The sequence below is a fragment of the Myxocyprinus asiaticus genome, chromosome 30, assembly GCF_019703515.2.
Source record: "Myxocyprinus asiaticus isolate MX2 ecotype Aquarium Trade chromosome 30, UBuf_Myxa_2, whole genome shotgun sequence".
NCBI classification, from domain to species: Eukaryota; Metazoa; Chordata; class Actinopteri; order Cypriniformes; family Catostomidae; genus Myxocyprinus; species Myxocyprinus asiaticus.
The window spans coordinates 25,413,203-25,431,701 of record NC_059373.1 but is presented as its reverse complement, the minus strand read 5'-3'; the positions used below and the strand labels follow the sequence as shown (position 1 = coordinate 25,431,701).

Sequence of the window (18,499 nt, the reverse complement as noted above, 5' to 3'; positions counted from 1 at the left end):
AGGCGAGTGGGGACGGGACTCCCCGATCGCCTGGAGCGAGGGAGCCACTGCCGGGGGTGGAGGAGTGCCCTGCCGTCCCCCAGGAACGCGGAGGGGTCGAGAGAAGACCGCTGTCTGCGGGGGGAGGAGGGAAGCGACTCCCCGACCGCCTGGAGTGGTAGGGCCGCTGCCAGGGGCGGAGGAGTGTCCCCACGGGACGCCGGGAACGCGGAGGGGCGTTCTGTCCGCTGGGGGTCAGAGGTCTGACTCCGGTCTGCCCGGGGAGGAGCGGCTGCAGTCTGCCTGAGAGGGTGGAGTAGTGATCGAGGACCACGCGACGGCGCATCAGAGAACCGGTGAGTTTATTTTTCTCTCTCTCTTGCAGGCAGCTGTACTGTGTGTTTTTAGTTGTGTGTTTTTGGTTGTGTTTTTTGTTTAATAAATTGTTATTTAAGTTGTCAAGCCGGTTCTCGCCTCCTCCTTTCCACCAAACCCCCTTACAGTCAATTTCACGTTATAAAGAGCTCTCTAAATGATATAATGAAATACTTTTTTTCATTAGATACTTAATCAAATAATACATGGTTATTTTTGAATGGCTGTCAATGGGGAAACATGCTTTTTGGTACCTATGGTGTAGTTCTGGTCTAACGGGGTGACGCTAACCAGACAATTCCTGACCTTTCCAGATTCTCCTGGAAAATCTGCATTTCTCCAGCAGTCACTATGCCCCAACACCACAAGGTCACCATTTCTCTTTCAGTTCTGCACCGTATCCATCCGATACTTTATTTTAGGCTTGTGAAATATGGGAGAAAAAAAAATCAAATCATGATTTTTTGATAGATTTGATATTTTAATTGTGATTTTGACAAATTTTATTCTTAATTCACAAATTTTACATTAAAAAAAATAAATTTCAGTGCTCAAAAACACATTTCAGGAGGGGAAATTGATAGATGATGCTTTTGCCTTTTTGTTTTTCTTTGTTCTTTATTCATCTTCCCGATTTATGTTCTGATTTCTCACTGGTACTTTTTTGTGCACTGCATTTTGATTAGTGAGATCTTGTCAGTGTCCAAAAGATGTGTACCATCAGAATGCCAAATTAAACATCAGAAAATTCGGAGTAAAAAATAAATAAGATTGCAAATAGCTGCAAAACTTAGAAATGGCACATGCTTGGGGGCCTGGGTAGCACAGCAAGTATTGACGCTGACTACAACCCCTGGAGTCGTGAGTTCAAATCCAGGGTGTGCTGAGTGACTCCAGCCAGGTCTCCTAAGCCACCAAATTGGCCCGGTTGCTAGGGAGGGTATAGTCCTAAGTGGTTCTTGCTCTCAATGGAGCATGTGGTAAATTGTGCGTGGATTGTGGAGAATAGCATGAGCCTCCACATGCTGTGAGTCTCCGCAGTGTCATGCACAGTGAGCCACATGATAAGATGTGTGGATTGACTGTTTCAGAAGCAGAGGCAACTGAGACTTGTCCTTCACCACCCGGATTAAGGTGAGTAACCGCGACACTACGAGGTCCTAGTAAGCAGTGGGAATTGGGCATTCCAAATTGGGGAGAAAAGGGGATAAAAAAAAATTTAAAAAACGAAATGGCAAATGCTCATGTCACGATTTATTGTGATTACTTAAAGGAATAGTTCACCCAAAAATGAAAATTTGATGATAATTTACTCACCCTCAGGCCATCCAAGATGTATATGACCTTACTTCATCAGAACAGGATTTAAGATTTTTAGGAAAGTATCCCAGGTTTTTAGCTTCATCCAATGCAAGTGAATGGACACCAATTTTTGACAATCCAAAAAGCATATTTTGGCAGCATCAAAGTAATCCACATGACTCCAGTCCATTAAGTAATGTCTTCTAAAGTTAATCCATACATTTGTGTGAAAATCAAATCTCTAATTAAAACATATTTAACTTTAAATCGGCGCTTCCGCCAGTGCTCTGTAGGTGTTTGAATTGACCTAACTCACGTGTGAAGTACGTTCCTCTGTGGTATACAAAGCGGAACTTCTGAATTCTCATGTGAACGCGCCAACGTGGTGACGTCACACGACAGCGACGTGAGGCATTCAGTGTTAACAGGAAGCAATTTTTTTTAAGTTAATAAAGTTTTAATTAGCAATTACTTTTTCACACAAACGTATCGATTCACTTCAGAAGACATTACTTGATCGGCGGTAGTCGTGTGGATTACTTTGATGCTGACTAAGTGTGCTTTTTGGACCGTCAAAAATTGGTGTCCATTCACTTGCATTGGATGAAGCTAAAAACCTTGGATACTTTCCTAAAAATCTTAAATCCTGTTCTGATGAAGAAAGAAGGTCATATACATTTTAGATGGCCTGAGGGTGAGTAAATTATCAGCAAATTTTCATTTTTGTGTGAACTATTTCTTTAAGATTAATTGCAGCCCTACTTTATTTTCATTTATGTTAAAATTAATTTCAAATTAAGGCAGTCGAGGTGTTAATTCAGTGTGATTAATATATAAAAAATAATGTGTTAAAAAATTAACACAATTAATCATGCCCCTAAAATGTATACACATTTCGTAATAAGGAATTTCAAGCTTGATGTACCATCTTCATGTTTTTGCAAATTACAGTCAGCAGGGGCAGTCAGCACAATTGCAGCTGTACAGATGATGCACAGCTGTACAGGCAACAAACTAACAGCTGCTCAAAGAAAGCTGGACAGAGCACTATATTATGCATAGTAGTATGTAGTAGTAGTATTGTAGTATTGTCTAATCAATGCTTTACTTGTTTGCTACAATAATGTAATATCTTTGAATTATATGAATTATTATCTTTATTATCTTTATTAATATTGTCTTGATTATTATATATTTAATTTATTGAATCTTTAATTTATTGAAAATGACTGAATATTTAGGGGCCTTTTTCAGCAAATATCAATTTATGTGATTAATTGTGGTTTATTAAATTAATTAATCTGCATATCATGTACTTTTTTCAACACAAATTTAATCGACTGACAGCGCTTTTTCAAATAATTGTCAAAGGCCTGACTGTCTTTGTCTTGATTGTTGCACAGTGAGCAAAGTTTTTTGAGTATTCATGTTACCTAAAGGGGGGAATTCCTTGCTCTGTTAGCACAGCCTATTAGTACGAATTATGAATATAGAAACTAAGATTCTGAAAGAAGCAAAAATAAACTTTTTAAGTTCTTTTCTTTTCTTCTATGACAGTTTCTGCATCGGAATAGACAACAGGAGCACAATTACCATGACAGGACCACAAAACTTTTTAAATTCAAGAGGAAACTATTGAAGTGGAGAGGAGATGATTATGTGTAATGTTTCTCTGGAACAAGCTTACTGAAGAGTGCAAGAGAGTACAACTGAGCTAATGTCAGTAGTGCTCCCATTTCCCCTCAGAAGTTGAAGGAAAAACTGGGAACAAATATAAAGAAATATTATCCAAGACTTAAGCTGGAGTAAATAACCTCAAAAGCCCTATTCCCATCCCTGATGTTGTACACCATCGATCAACCCTTCCCATAATGTGAGAAAAGAGGGCTGAACATCTTGGCCTTGGAGGACAAAGACAAAGTTATAATTGGAGTTTTATTTTAAGGATTTGACCCAGGGAGGAACTGGTGCTACTCAGGTTTTTTGCTGCAGTCTTGGAATCCATCATCACTTTGGCTCCCAGATGCTGAACAAGGGACTAATGAGAAAGCCGGTCAAATCAAATAGCATCAAATTGGTTTCATTGTGCAGACAGAACTAAACCAAAAAAGGCCATAAGTGCATCCATCTGGACTTCAGCTCTTATTTTGATATTCTGTCATTGGCTTATATGTTTTTAACATTTTCTTTGGAAAAGAAGTGTAAGATTTAAGAACAACTTTCACGCAAATAAAGATTTTATTCTGTGAAATATAAAGCAAACATACTCTACTATGGCTCTCAAATAAAACCATAGAAGTTTACCTTTTGTTCCCCAACATATTGAAGAGTGTTAAATTCACTTATTGTGCTAAGTTCTCTGTGAAACTTCTAGAATCCTTCCTTCTTTTACAGTGTTTTTTCTTCAAACCCACTGTTGCACAAATAATATTTTGAGTCACAGATTTTGACCCAAGGTATTCTTGTTTTCACTATGCCAAATCATGCATCACTGTTTCATCACATACATCAGCCAGATCAAATATACTGAAGTATAGAGTAATGGTTCTTACAGAAGAGGATGTGGGAAGGGTGAAGGACAGAGAGAGAGAAAGAAAGAGACAACAACAGAGAGAAATGTGCTATGCAGATGCCAAATAATGCCTTAGCTCTTACTCCTTCAGACTATTTACCCCATTTGAGATTAGTGCTTTGCTGGTCTGGGCTAGTCTCACCCTGTTGTTCCAAAACCGTTCAGTAAGACTTTCCTCATTTGGAACACAAAAGGAGATTTAAGGCAGAATGTGAGGGATTGAAAGCAACAGTTACAGTCACTTTCATTGTATGATACAAAAAGATGCAATGAAAGTTAATGAGGCTGTCTTGAACATTCCATTTTTGGCACCAGCATCCAAAACACAACATACAGTACTGTACACTGTTGAACAGAAATCATGGTCTTTTCAACAGCATGATTCATTTACATATATCCGGGGTCAAGCAAACTCATACGGACCAAAGTTCTCTCTACATCCCATATCACCTAAGGCTGGAAAGCAAATGTTTGCACTCCCTCCATCAGTCTGCCCGGCCTCTCTTTGGAAGCATGACGCTGATAAGAGTGCTTTAGAATCTGATTGTGGAGACGTTCACTTGGGTCTAGAAATGACAGAGAGGCTGCTGAAAGAGCTGATACTGCGCAAAAGGAAAAATAATAACAGCCGCTTGCCAAGCTTCCCCATTTCTCTTTGCTGCCAATGGAACGGAAATCTCGTCGACATCCAGTGGATTTTCGAAAGCCAGGGTAGAGCAAATGAGGGAATGCAGTGAAGAGGGCACTGGTGTAGAATTGGGGGAGACGGGGGGGGGGGGGGGGGGGGGGGCACACGTCCTCCCCAATGCTGTGAAGGGGGTGATTGCCCCCACCCTCCTAGTTATGCATCTGTCCTTGTTTATATATTTTTATCAACGCTGAAAATAGTTTTGTATAAGATTCCTTGCAATTGTGTGGCTGTGAGTCTGTCATATTGAGACAAAAAACTGAAGTCCCCCCTCCGTTGTACGAGTTGGTATTGCCCAACTAGACATGGTGTCCTGTGGTACCTGTTACTTTTCTCAGCGCTGGCCAGGTTGCATTAACTCACAGTCGTTTATTATTAGTGGATGAGGATTTTTAAAAATGCTTTTATAGATTATGCTGAGGTGGATTTTCATTCACAGGTATGAATCCTTGCAATTATCAGTTTTTATTAAAAATAACTATCCAGTAGGCATGCTGAGTGACTCCAGTCATGCTTCCTAAGCAACCAATTTGCCAGGTTGCTAGGGTGGGTAGAGTCACATTGGGTGTGACCCAATTACCCAAGAACAGCATTTATCTGAAATAGAAAGTTTTGTAACATTATAAATGTCTTTACTGTCACTTTTGATCAATATAATGCATCCTTGCTGAATAAAAGTATTAATTTCTTTCCAAAAAACAAAAAACAAAACAAAATTCTTACTGACCCCAAACTTTTGAACGGTATTGTATAATGTTACAAAAGCTTTCTATTTCAGATAAATGCTGTTAATTTGAACTTTCTATTCATCAAAGAATCCTAAAAGAAATTGTACACAACTGTTTTCAACATTGATAATAAATGTTTCTTGAGCAGCAAATCAGCATATTAGAATGATTTCTGAAGGATCATGTGAAGGAATGAAGGAAGACTGCAGTAATGATGCTGAAAATTCAGCTTTGATCACAGGAATAAATTGCATTTTAAAATATATTCATTTGCGAGCACAAGCTTCGTTGATGATAATGAGGCAGCATAAACACTAGTTAAAATATAATCTAAACATATTATTTTTATATCATATTACATATCATATATATATCATACAGCATACAATTTAAATACCTGCTTTAGCCGAAACAACATTTAAATGTAACTAAAACTTGCCTATTAGGACATATTTCAAATTTCAATACTCTGAATCCTGGCTGGCAAGTCTGGAAATAGTCCAACTAGTAAAATATGTACATGTTTATATAAAATAGTATGTCAACTAATATGTAAGTAAAACTAAATTACTTACTCATCTGAAATTGTATCCTCGGCTGGATCAAGTCGCTCTTCAAAATACAAATGTTCACCGTCAGAGTCCCGCTCTTCTTCTGAGGAAAATGTGAACTCTTCGTCACTATCCAAGAGCTTCCTCACCTGTGTAGCGTGCCATCTTCCAAACGTGCAGGAAAGTGAATGAACTTGATGCTTTTTAAGGCACTGTTGGGGGCGTTTACCATTTGCATTGATCGCCTCAGCACATTACCGTATGAATAGCGCGCTCTGCTGGTGGGTGTGATCACATTAGGGATAATTAGCTGAGCCAGGAGAAACTGTTCATCGCTTTAGTTTCATACAGATTACATTGCAGTAGAATATTTGTTTTACATTTTAATTGTTTTATTTAAAAGTAGACATTTTAAGCTTTCTTTAGACATATGTTTCATGTTTGTCTGATAAGTATTCTTTGAGTTTCAGTTCAATTTTGTGATGTGTTTCAGAAAGATGCTCGTGGAGACAGAGACGGCTGAAAGCGCACCCTGTATATTTTCTTTATTTTACAAAAGCACAAGGTTTTGTTGTTATTGTGAGTGTACACAAATAAAAGTAGACCCTTTATAGTCTCTAATGATGTCTTACACTTATCTGTATGCCCAAAAATGACAGAGTATTTTAATTTGTTCCCGCTTTTATGAGGAAAAAATCCAGCAGGACGCGCCGGCGCGTCCATCGACCCCAGAGGGTTAATGCCATGAACTACATGTCGCGCACCCACAATAATCTTACATTTACACACTTTTGAAGTACTCTGTTTACACTTAAGCACATCACTGAGCTTGGGATGCGCATAAGTGGTGTCGTGCCTTAGATTGGAGCGTCTCTTATTACCTCCTATTTTTTTGTGTGTATTTATCAGTTTTCTTATTATAGGGCTTCCCTTAACATCCACATATCCCCCAGAAATACGTCCACTTAGACATTTAGACAATTGTTATATGATATGTTACATTTTTTGGATCAGTGCTGTTGCATAATAAGAAAATGTGCAAATAATTGTAAAACCAGTTAACCGCGATTGTTTTTCTCAGACGGTAATCTAACCTTCAAAAACTCACACCGCGGCACAACTATATTGAATATACTTTTTTATTTATCTGTGCATTAATTTGAACAAAAGTGCTTAAAAGGGCTATATGTAAGATTGACAAAAAGCATTTGAAATGGGTACTGCAGTCCAAATTCAAAATATCTGCCCCGCCCCAGACTCGAAGCTCATGCGTGTTGCCAGAATGTTGATGTGCAAATTAGCCAACTCAGCATCCGTTTTAAAGGATTTCTGGGCTTTAAGCTGTCTCCATCTTCCAAAGGCATCTCCAATATTTATCCTTGTTTTACTATGCCTCTGGTCATGGTGGTTTTTAGATGGATGGCAAGGCTTTTTAGGTCAGGTGGAATCTGTTATCTCTGATCCAGTTCCATGGCTGCAGCACGAAGTGTTGTTTGCCTGAAAACTTGTTCAACCCGGCGGTGTCGAAATACTATTGGTGAGCCGGCAGTGGCAGCGGGATCACACAGGCCAAAACATAAACAGAAATTCCGTCCCGGAATGGAAACTTCAAAGTAGAATATACTGGCTGTAGCATTGTTATCAGAGAAGCCAGTATTTCAACTTAGCATGTTTCCTAATTCTCTAATGACATATTATGGTCATTTTATGATTTAGAACAGTAAAAATATTACATATAGCACCTTTAAGTGTAAACAGAATGCTTCAAAAGTTATATGATATGCATTTTTTGCGTCAGTACTATTGCATAATAAGAAAATGTGCAAATAATTGTATAACCGGTTAACCGTGATTTTTTTTCTCAGACGGTAATCTAACCTTCAAAAACTCACACCGTGGCACCCCTACATTGAATATACATTTTTATTTATTTAATTTTTTTTATTTAATATTTAATTTGAACATTACAACACTTCCCAAACCAACAGCGCCCCCTCCCTCAACACATTTGGTTCCCCTGAATGTTCAAACCAAATCTACGTCATTGGAAGAGGGGAATGTAAAAAAAATGAAAGACTGAGAAGACAAGACAGATAGATAGAAAGATAGATAGGAACTTTATTGATCCCCGTGGGGAAAGTTAGTAAAACTGCAAGATTAATGGGAAGCCAAAGTATGGCTTAAGGAACAAAGGTTGAGGGGGCCTGGGTAGCTCAGTAAGTATTGACACTGACTACCACCCCCGGAGTTGCGAGTTCGAATCCAGGGTGTGCTGAGTGACTCCAGCCAGGTCTCCTAAGCAACCAGATTGGCCCGGTTGCTAGGGAGGGTAGAGTCACATGGGGTAACCTCCTCATGGTCACAATTAGGGGTTCTCACTCTCAGTGGGGCGCGTGGTAAGTCATGCGTGGATTGCGGAGAGTAGCATGAGCCTCCACGTGCTGTGAGTCTCCACAGTGTCATGCACAGCGAGCCATGTGATAAGATGCGCGGATTGACGGTCTCAGAAGCGGAGGCAACTGATTGAAGTGAGTAACCGCACCACCATGAGAACCTACTTAGTAGTGGGAATTGGGCATTCCAAATTGGGAGAAAAGGGGATAAAATAAAAAAAAAGGAACACAGGTTGAGGAGAGAGATGCTGGTTATTGTTTCTTTCTGTTTTCTCTAAGCTTATGGCTGCTCGGTGTAGAAAAAGTAGACCAAACGTACAGACAACACATGTTCACATAGTAGGAAGAGATTTATGATATTGGAAATCAGTCTTGAGACAAGGCCCAGATCAGTGCTGCATTCATCAGACTTAAAGTAAAGCTGTTAATTTCTGCAAGCATTTGCTTATTTGAGAATAACACAATAGACACATCTGTTTAGGGAAGTATCTTTTCATTCAAACAGTCTGATGAGATCCTTTGCAAAAGAATACCCTAGTGGTCACTTTGTCACCTTGGTTGTTTAGATTGGTTTGATAGTATAGCATTTCCTCTTACCACAGTTTCAACAGAGCAATTTTTCAAAAAAGCCCTTTAAATAAACCCATTGGTAACACAGTCAGGCACTTGCTTTTCCTAGAGAATGAGATATATTCTCATTAATTTCATGTTTAATGTGAACACCAAATATAGGCATTATGAAGACTGCCAAACACCACTAATGAGAAGAACCTTTTTTCCTACAAATATGGGTACAAATTAGTAGAGTATCACATGGTTAGATGCTGCCAGTCAAAGTGAATAAAATGAATAGTTAGCCAAGAATTTCAGACTGATCATACTGTGAATTTGGCAACATTAGGTTGAAAGTTCTTTAGCTGAAATCGGTCTATGCTTGGTGAAATTCAAATCACTTCCCCCCAATGGCCAAAGCTGGAAGTGTTCTTGAACGAATGGGCATGAGGAGCTCCAATTTACAGGTGAAATGTCCACAGAGTGAAGTCAAAAATGAGTTGTATTTTTAGTTAAAAATGATTTAATATAGGAATGCATATTTAATTAAAGGGATAGTTCACCCAAAAATGAAAATTCTCTCATCATTTACTCACCCTCATGATATCCCAGATGTGTATGACTTTCTTTCTTCAGCACAACATATTTGAAGAAAAATAGAAAAATATCTCAGCTCAGTAGGTCCTTAAAATCAAAGTGGATGGTGATCAGACCTTTGAAGCTTCAAAAATCACAGACAGTCAGCATAAACGTCACCTATACGACTCCAGCAGTTAAATGAATAACTTCTAAAGTGATATGATTGCTTTTGGTGTGAAAAACATAAATATTTAAGTACTTTTTAACAATAAACCATCTATGAGAGAATTAAATTTTTTTGGTGAACTAACCCTTTAACTCTACCTAACCCAAACCAAACCCCTCTAGACCCTAACCTAAACCCCAACACTAAACCAAACAGTCAGGGGAGTAAAAATGCTTTTTAAATGTAACCTAAAACTGCAACTTAAAAACATTTAAATGCAACCTCCAAAATAAATCACACTCACCATTGTTTATGTGAACAAATACCATATTTCCTGGTTTCCATGGGACCAGAACCCATGTCATGGAGTTTGCTCTAGGTTGCCCTTGGAGGTAGCACTATAGGGAAATGTCCTTGAAATTATGCAAAATTGTCTGATGGAGAATGCCACTTGTCAGGTTGGTTTAAAGATACATGAACCTTTGGAAGCAACACGTTGATTTACTTTGTGATCATACTGAGCATGTCCTCTGACTACAGTTCCAACAGAGCAAGTATTCAAAAAACCCTTGGAATAAACCTACTGGTCAAAACAGATAACCTTCCCTTTCCTTTATGTGCTTGTACCTCCCTTCCTGTCCAGACCAATTCATGCACAACCCACTGGAATGAAGCATCATGCAACAGGATGTTTGACTGGTCCATTGGTGGCATTTTCCCCTGGCATTATGGCCTAACATCTGAGATATTCTAATCGGCAGTGCGTGCCAAGTACGTTGCTGATTGCAGAGGAGGCTTTTGCCAAAAGGTAATTCCTCATTAATTGTTTTGTCGTCTGTTATACCTTAACTGGAGACTTGGTGGAATAACCAGTAAGTGAAGCAGCAACCTATCACACTTGAAGAAAAGCACAGTTCCTCAAAGGAATGCACTTCTTGCCTTGTAGCACTGTGGGCCTGGACTGTTTTTCCTCTCTCTTGGTAAGCGAGCAACATCTCGAAAAAAATGGCAATGGTGAGAGACAGGGCGTGAGTTCCTGGAAGGTAACACAGTCAGCCATTTGCTTTTCTAGGAGAATGAGTGGTATTCTCCTTCATTTCCTGTTTAAAGTGAACTCCAAATATAGGAGGTATGAAGATCACCACACAGTAGATAAAAAGGACCTTTCTACCAACAAAGATGGTTTCAGAATAACAGATTATCACGTGTTGTATGCCAATTAAAGTGTATGAAATGAAAGAACTCCACTATAAACAAATGAGAATTGCCAGCAATTGTGATCCTTTAATTGCCACTTATAATGGTTTACATCGAAAGAAAAGAGGTCTTTGTCTTGTCAAAAATATTTATCTCTCTGCATTGGCAGGGTCAGTCAGAGGACCTGTGTGCTTTTGTCACATTGTCTTGTAACAGGGTCAGCAACTCTGCCCTCTAGTGACACTACATTAAAATACCTGTGTGGAGACATTGGTCCTCTGTCCAAAAAAAAAAAAAAAAAAGAGGGAATGCATATCTTGGTTGGTACCCAGTTGCACACCTTGGACAAGCAACATGTAATTCTATTAATAAAAAATGACTGTAAAAATGGATATGTTTACACCAAGTAAACTCTTCTAAAAAAAAATAAAAATAAAATAAAAAAACCCCCAGCTTAAACCAGCCTAAAATGCTGCTGGTCTTAGCTGGTGTAAGATTGTCTAAGCTGGTTTAAGCTGGTCTCTTAGCCAGCTGAAAATCACCCCAAACCCCTCTAAAACCAGTCAACATTCCGTCAAAACATAAGTTTTAACTGGGTGGGAGACTAGCTAAGACTAGCAAACCAGACTGGGCGGATCTATGCCTTTCATTATTATTATTATTATTATTATTATTATTATTATTATTATTTTATTATTTTAGTAGGGAAGACATATTGCTATGTGACAGTACATGGCAATTTAAATATGTCATTATTTTGACACTTAATAATTCTGTCTTTATTTAAAAACAGATACATTTACTAATTTGCCTTTAGTGAGGGTTTCTGGCCACAAATATCAAGATATCATAAAATAAAACTAAAAGTTCAACCTATTTGTGTTTCCAACATCAACCAAATGCTTTTCAGTCTGCAATGGGCTAGCTCCTCTTTCTAGTCTATTCCACTAATTGAGCATGTGTAATGGAATTAGTATCATTCTCCTCTGTTGCATGATAAAAAAAAAATAAAAAATCCAACTTAATTTCAGCTGTAGAAATCTAAATCAAGCACATTTTCAATGCCTCCCCTGGATTACATTTTTTTTTTTTTTTTTTTGGTCTTTAATAGTTTATAAACCAGATTCAGTAAATGAAAATTGTCCAGAATTAACAAGGCAGATAGTTGGACAAGAGGCAAAGCTTACAAGCACAACTAATAAATGAGAACTGATTATGAATGGTCCATATATAAAAGCCCCAGTTAGGTTGGTTGGAGTCATGTAATGTAATAAAGAAATTCATTTCATCAGGCCGAGCCTGGCAGAGCAAACTGGCATCATAAAAAGCAGTCAGCAAAGTTATTGGGCCATCCCAAAGGTGGGCATCCATGGTTACAGTATGACCTTGCCATTATGGTTTCACACTGCAAAAGTATCTGGCTTCATGGGCTTTGCCTGAAACAGCTATCACTGTAATTGCAGTTTTAAAGGTGGGATACTATCTGCTTCATCTCCTGATAACAAGGCCATATGAGACACCATCCATCACAATATCACATCGTAAATTAAATCTGACTTTTCCAGCCTCAGAGCTAACCACATACAGAAACATACATACATTCCATCTAGACGCTTTGGATTATATCCAATTTAAGGAATCAAGGGTGTGTGTAGATGAGAAGACCCCTGTCTGTGGAGTGTTCTGCTATTTTTTTTCATGTGTTTTCTGTACAACTGTTTGCAGAGAATAACACACCATTATTAAAATAAATGAATCAATTGGTCTATTATTTAGGTATAATCTATTTCAGATAAGCCTGTCCCAAAATGGCATGTAAAAAACAAAGAAAAATGTGCTTGTTTGCATTACCCTTCAGTCAGATTGCCTCTTCCTTTCTAAGTGGGTGGTTGTTGGCCAGAATAATTTTTATTATGTACCAGACCTTATGAAGTTCAGTCACTTTGGTCTGGCAACAAAAAACTCCCCTCCCCCACCTCTAAACTCTCTGTTGCACTCAGGAGTTTAGTTATACCACATCTCTGGGGCTTGTGTAAATGTGATAGCCGCAAGCTGCGTTCACGCGCAGGTTCACAGTCAGACCTAAACCGCCTCTCCTCTTGAAAGCCATCATGTTGAGGCGCCAAATGTTTTTAGAGGACAGCATGCCATCTTTTCCAGACTAGGTCTGTTTCAGTTCTGTAGAAGCTGGGCCCTTGCTACTCAAAAAAAAAAAAAAAAAAAAAAAAAAAAGTATTATTGAATACTATTCCCCAGTGCTCTTGGTGAAGAATGTATTATGAAAGCACATTCCCTTCTCTCTCCCAGTCCTCTCTCACTCTCTGTCTGAAATTAAGACTGCATATTGGAGCTCATACCAAGTGTGGCAGTTGATTATGTGTAGAAAAGCTTATGCACTGCAAAAAGAGACATTATTTTACATAGTGTGATAAAGCAGCATGCCAAAAAGATTTTTTTTTAAGGGGGAGGGACGTGGAGCTGACCAATTAATTAGCTACACCGCCTTAATCAGTATGTTTTGTCTTGTTTTCCAGTAAAAAAAAAAATCTTATTTCAGAGAAATATATATATATATATTCTTAGTATCATAAGAAAAGTATGCTTAAACTAAATAACTAAAATAAGAAAATAAATGACAATGTAAAATGTAAATATAAATAAGAAAAAAAACTGTTTGCTAATGGGGTAGAAAAATAAAAATTTCTGAAAACAAGACTAAAATCTTATGTGATTTTGCTTCTCAAGTAAATGAATGCTGTTTTAAGGATGTTTATGTATTTCTACTGGAAAACAAGACAATACTGAGTAAGGAAATTATTTTTTTGCAGTGTAATAGTAAAAAAGTGTGAATGATACATATAGCCCAGTCAAATCAATGGATTAAAAAGCAATGCTAGACTTCTTTATTAAAGTCTACACAAAATACTGTTTTTAAACCCATTTTATGTCCTTAATCTGTGTGAAAAACTATATTCAAAGAGAAAAAAAACGGGACCAGATTTTATTAATCAGGAATTGATTGGATCATGAAAATTGGCCGTTAACATATCGAAATCTGGTGGTTGAAGGGAAGGGGTTGAAAAATTAAGAATGACTTCACCCTTAAATGAAAGTCATTTTAGAAGTGGAGCAAGTTACTATATTTTGATAATATTACAAGGACTTTCTTTTTATTTAGAATAACTTGTTCAGATAATGCGTGCACAGTAGGACCAGGAACATGCATTAGAGAACAGGTAAAAATGGTCAGTTTTATTTCCATATTGAATTAAAAACAACTGATTTAATGTGCCATTGCAATCTCTGAAGTCTACTATGTCTGACAGATGGTTAAAACACATCACTTTTAGAAGATGAGAAGTAGGCTGGACTTTGGACCACTGTGGGCATGGCCACATTTAAGTGAGTGGCATTGGTGCGCAACAGAGTGCAGACCAAACAGTCCCAGGTGTCAGTGAGAGTGGGGCTGCTATTCAGTTATATAACTCTCCCTCTCTCATTCCATAACTCCAAAACAGCTGTGCTTGACCCTACTACGCTACCAGAAGCACACAACCTTTTCTGCCACAACTCTAACACATAAAGACACACAACCAGTATCAGCATAAATACAAACATCACTGGTAGACACATGGCTCTGTTTAGAAATACATGCAAAATGTTTCACGGGGATTCATGGACGGAAAACACTAAAAACACTTTGTTAATCTCTGCAGAGTTTTACTCAGTGCCTTGTATGCAGCAAAGCAGTGAGAATTATGTTGGTCTCATGATTGAGATATAAACCCTTCTGTTTTTCCTCTCTCTACTGTGTTTGGCTCCATTTCCATGGCTTACAGCAATGGGATATGAAAAACTTTTTCAGAGATGACATGCCTGGTCCCTGAGGGGTGGAAAATGAAAGTTTCAGATATGAACTTACCTCTCCCTTCAGCTTAAGGAAGATTCTTAGGGAACCCTCAATTTCTTCGGCAGGTAATATCTGCAGGTGGTTTCTTTTCTGCGCCTCTTCTTCAGACAGTCATCTCTTGAGAAGTAAGAAAGATGTACCGGGAACCATTCAAACAGAGAAGTCTTGGGAATTTCTTGGCACTTGGTCACAGTCAAATATTGTTTGCATATGCACAGATGAAAGAGCAAAAAAAAAATGGAAAGTTCTTGTTGTCAATTGCAGGTGCCAGTCTGGTATTTGTTCTTATTTCTGTCTCTTGCGAAAATTAAGTCCATATGCTTTCGCAGTGAAATGGAAAAAAAGTCTTCGTGGTGTAGTCTCCAAGCTGGATACAAGTAGATTTCAGACGCACCTTCTGAATCTCTGTGCACTCTCACAGGGTGGAAAGTAGGAGGGAGAGAGAGAGAGAGGGAGAGGGAGAGAGTAAGTGTGAGAGGCAGGGTACTCGACTTCACTGACTCCAGGCAGGGAGAGGTACTTCTTACAGGGCTTTTAACTAGGGGCAAAGCACCTGGAAGCTCTGGTCTCCCTGGCTCTTTTCTTGATCTTCCTCTCTAAGTACTTTTTTTTTTCCAAACAGAGAGAGTGGATTGTTTCTCTGGTTCCCTCCATACAAAAGGCAAGTGTCTGTGGCCAGGCAGAATAAGAAAGCAGTACAGAGGATGGGGTGGGGTAGGTGGAGTAAAAAGGATGGATTTGAAACGTTCGATTGCACCCCGGACACCCCTCCTCCTTTCCCGGTAACTATTTAAGCCCTTGTTTTCCCACCTCCAACACAAACATCTGTAAACAAACGCTTGCACTCATACAAACAGACAGATCTTTCCCAGAAAACAACTTTGGAAAATCCAGACAGTGCTGGCAAAGCTTGCAGTGCATCGATTTCACCTCGGCTAAAGCATTCTTTCACAAAACAGCTCAAATTTTCTGTCCAAAACAAGATTGTAAGCACATATCTAAGTACAGTGTAACTCTGTTTATGTGTAATCTTGCCAGACTCTCAGTCAATTAAAGCAATCAGTTTATGAGATGAGATAAAATGTCTTGGCTGACTGATATAGATTGCAAATGTCTTCTAGTGGAAAATGAACCTTTCCCAGCTAAATCGGTACCACAATTTGTACACATGCTTAATTCTGAACGTGTAAAGCAGTAATTTGAGGGTATGATGAGAGATACATAGCACAGTTAATAGCTACTATTAACCAATTCAGATTCATCTTGGACAGAAATTACATTGATTTAAAGATCATACGTAATTATATAAAGGTTGTGTAAGAACAAGTAATGTTATAGAATTACTTCTGTCTGTATACAGTATTTCAACTAAAAATAAAAATTCACCCTCATGTTGTTTCAAACCTGTATGACTTATTCCATGGAACACAAAAAGAGTTATCAAGCAGTAAATTAATCTCATTGTTCACTTTCATATTTTTTTTCCATACAATGAATGTGAATGGTGACTGAGATAAACATACTACCCAATATCTCATTTTGAGTTCCACAGAAAAAAAAAAGTAACACAGGTTCGGAAGAACAAGAGGGTCAGTAAAGGATGGCAGAATTTTCATTTTTGGGTGAACTATCCCTTTAAGCTGTTATGGGGATGTCAATAAACCATCATCAAATAAGACACACCTTTGATCTTTTGACACAGGCTTTGATAACAATGAGCTCATTAATTTCCAATTAGCCACTGTGCACCATACGCAACATATACGGACCTCCTCCCGCACTGTATATAATTTGCAATACCAACTTTATCCTAATATCCAATCATAAACCCCAAGATTAGATTGAGCTCAAATTGAGAAATTGGGGGATTTGGAGCCTCGGGAAGGGCCTGATAAGGCTTTTTGATCATGCCAGTGGAGACTGAGCAACAAGCAGGGCATTGTGCTCAGAGGGAGCTACAGCTAAGACTAGCCACTGGATACCTTCCATCCACGCAGCCTCTGACATGGTTGGATATTAGGTGCGTTTTCAGATGCTAATCTGAGTTTGTGCATCTCCTAAGTAATGGGACAGACAATAAAGAGGCACGTGGCTAATTAATGTCCTGTTTACATGCACTGCATGCACATAATGGGGTTTGAAAGATGGACCAAACTCTCAGGAAAATTAGCCTGGTGAAATCTGGCAGGCAACTGAATCTGATGGGAAATTCGGTACCATATTGATACTAAAATAAAGCAATATTAAAATAAAATATGATGTATTGATACAAGCCTTTAAATATAAAAGTATAGATTTAAAATCAAATCAGTTCCCAGGTGCGCACATGCTCTCTGAAGAGTGCATGCACCTCGTGGTGATGTTAATCAAACAGCAGTAGAGCACAACAGTGCCCACCTGCTTTTTCAGCTTTCTTGGCATTCATTTTTTGGTAACACTTTATAATAACATGAATGATCATGAATTAATACCTGAATTAACAGTTACTTCCACATAAATTAATAATGAGTTAAGGAATGGACTAATCAGGAACTAACAAAGAGCTAACATTAACTACAACATAAGTCATATCAATTCATGCTTTAAAAACAACCACCTTAATTACATGTTAGTACATGTTTGATAGTTAATGCATTATTTAACATTAGGAAATAAACTAATTCAAACAGCCTTTATAAGAAAGAATGTGAAGTACTTCAACCTTGAATTAAACATTCATATTTAATATAGTCAATATTAAAATATTTTACACTTTTAGCTGTCTGCAGTTTTGCCACAAACATAATTGAATGACGCAGTATAATTCCGACATTTTTTAAATGGACATAAAAAACTTAATAATGATCAACAATAATTTGATCTCAACCCATTTTAGGTTATTCTTCATCCCTTTTATTTCATACTCACCCTACCACTCAATTCACTCATCATCCGGACCTTAGAAATAGGAAAGGTTGTCTTTATGTTGCTGGATCAATACTTGTTTTTGTTATATATATATTTCTCAATATTTTTCTTGCTTACTTAGTGAGATTCATCAGTACTCAAAATCAAAATGATGGGATCATTATCATCATCATCATCATCATCATCATCATCATCGTCATCATCATCATAAACATCATTGTTACTAATAGTGATTTGTTTTGTTCATTTTTCTGTGGACATTTGTGCATGTAAACATTCAATAATTTATGTGTGAACTTCATTCATTTCAAGTGCAGATTGTTCACTACATTTCTGCCTAGAACTACAGTTTGTGGAGAGTTTGTTTCTGATTTTGACAACGTTATGTGCAGTATTTGAATTTTATTTGAATTTAACTTATTAAGTGCTAACATTAGCATTTTTAGCATTTCTGATTTGACAGGAGATATAGAAAGAGACAAAACGCACCTTATAAATAATTTAAAAGTGTCTTGTATGTCTTAATAGGTATGTTTGGATATTCTTTTGAGTCTGTATATGTTTCAAAAGAGATTTCATTCATTTAAAGCATCTTGGTGG

General features: G+C 37.9%; 1 protein-coding gene across 1 annotated transcript in view; it reads right to left on the bottom strand.

Annotated features, from left to right (window-relative positions):
• The window catches only part of LOC127420811 (collagen alpha-2(VIII) chain-like), a 106,464-nt gene extending 90,829 nt beyond the window's left edge, over nt 1-15,635 (bottom strand). Inside the window, exon 1 of the mRNA XM_051663361.1 lies at nt 15,005-15,635. The gene's annotated coding sequence lies outside the window, so the exon portion shown is untranslated. The remainder of the gene's footprint in view (nt 1-15,004) is intronic.
• Between the last annotated feature and the right edge of the window lie 2,864 nt (nt 15,636-18,499).